Source organism: Pteropus vampyrus, unplaced genomic scaffold, assembly GCF_000151845.1.
Source record: "Pteropus vampyrus isolate Shadow unplaced genomic scaffold, Pvam_2.0 Scaffold462, whole genome shotgun sequence".
NCBI classification, from domain to species: domain Eukaryota; kingdom Metazoa; phylum Chordata; class Mammalia; order Chiroptera; family Pteropodidae; genus Pteropus; species Pteropus vampyrus.
The window spans coordinates 476,403-478,365 of NW_011889243.1; positions in this window are offsets into that span (position 1 = coordinate 476,403).

Here is a 1,963-nt window from a genome sequence, read left to right on the forward strand (position 1 = left end):
TAATTTTAATACAATGTGTCTTGGAGAAGGCCTTTTTGGGTTGAGATAATTGGGTGTTCTGTTGACTTCTTGAATTCCAAGCTCCAGCTCATTCCTTAGATTTAGGAAATTCTCGTCAACTATTTGTCTGAAAATGCTTTCTAGTCCCTGCTCCCTTTCCTCGCCTTTGCTAATGCCCATTATTCTTACGTTTCCTCTCCTGATGGTAGCAGCTAGTTCTTGTATTTCTCTTTCACTATTTTTCATTCTTCACTTTCTCTCTTCTTCCTTCTGATTTATGTCCAGATTTCTGTCTTCGATATCACTGACCCTTTTCTCCATTTGGTCAACTCTATTTTCCAAGCCTGCTATTTCATTTTTCATCTCTTTCAGTGTGTTCTTCATCTCCAGAAGTTCTATTTGGTTCTTTCTGAGGATTTCAATCTCCTTACTAAAGAATTCATTCTTCTCATCTAGTTGTTTTCTCAATTCCTGCTCTTATGTTCAGATCTCATGCTCAGATGTAGCTGGCATATAGGTTAGGTGTTTTTTGTTGAGTGCTAGATGTTAAGTTTATTGTTGCTTCAAGGGGAGAGTCTGGGGACATCTCTCACTCTGCCATGTTTCTGACGTCACTCCTTGCTTCTATTTGAAACTAATTTAAATGTCTGAAAGAATGCTTTGGTATGCCTTTGTGTTAAGAACATAGATTTGGAATTTTCTCAGATGAAACATACCAATGATTCTTCCACTGGGCTGCCATTTATGTCAAAGTTTGATCACACAAACTGGTCCCCCTGCCTTAGACCTTTTACTTTGATTTTTGTGTAAGCAAAAATATCCCACTATAGGCATGACAATAAATGGTACTTGCAGCAGGGCATTATTAGGTTTGTGGTGGTAGGTACCAATTATTAAGAGTATTGCTTACGAAGTCATGGATATTATTTAAGAGAATTATATGACCTAAAGTGAGGTGTATGCAACCCAGCAACTCAATCTGGCTAGACTATGGGCTAAGTGTGGACAAGTGCTTATTGTATATAGAGTTCATTAAAGGCAAGAGTGTCAACGACAGAAACAGAAAAGGCCTATGTTGAAAAGAGCCTTAGCATATTAAAAATGCATGATCTTATAGGATGCTACCTTCTTGGTAAGAAATAAAATAAGGGGATAAAATATACAGGTATATGTATGTACTCACTTGTACAAAAGAAATACAGGATAAATAAACTAGAAATTAATGAGATTGGTTGCCTACAAGATGTGATAATGGGATGGAGAGAAAGAGAGATGGAAACAGATTGGAAGGGATGGAGGGAGGCACTTCTCCAAATATACCTTTTTGTATAGTTCAGACTTTTAGAACTACGTAAGTGGCTCAAATACTAAAAAAAGGCATATCAGTAGGCTGAGGGTAGGACTTTCAAATGGAATATAACTAGAAGCATGTAATTCACCTGCATTTTCACAAACAAAATAAATAACTACACTGAAGGAGAGGGGGAAATTAACCCAGGTAACATTTGAACACAGTATGTTGACTATATACACCCTGAGATTAAAAAAGACCAAAAACCCACAAAAAACTGGAAACAAATATTGAACTCCAGTGACTGTTTGGTTTTCGCAGTGGTGGAGGTTACAATTCTGAAGTTACTTTATGTGTATTTTAGAACTGATGAAATAAATAAATATACCGTAGAGAATGAGAGCCAGGTTTCTCACTGTTCTAAAGAATTACAAATATGGAAAAATGGAAGATGGGAGTAAACCCTGTGGTGTTGAACTGAAAATTAGAGATATTTATTCACAAGGGAAGTAAAAGCAAAAATAAATGAATGAGGCTACATCAAACTAAAACGCTTCTGCACAGCAAGAGAAACCATCGACAAGATAAAGAAACAACCATCTGAATGGGAAAGTATATTTGCAAGCGATGCCTCCAATAAGGGCCTAATATTCAAAATACACAAAGAACTCA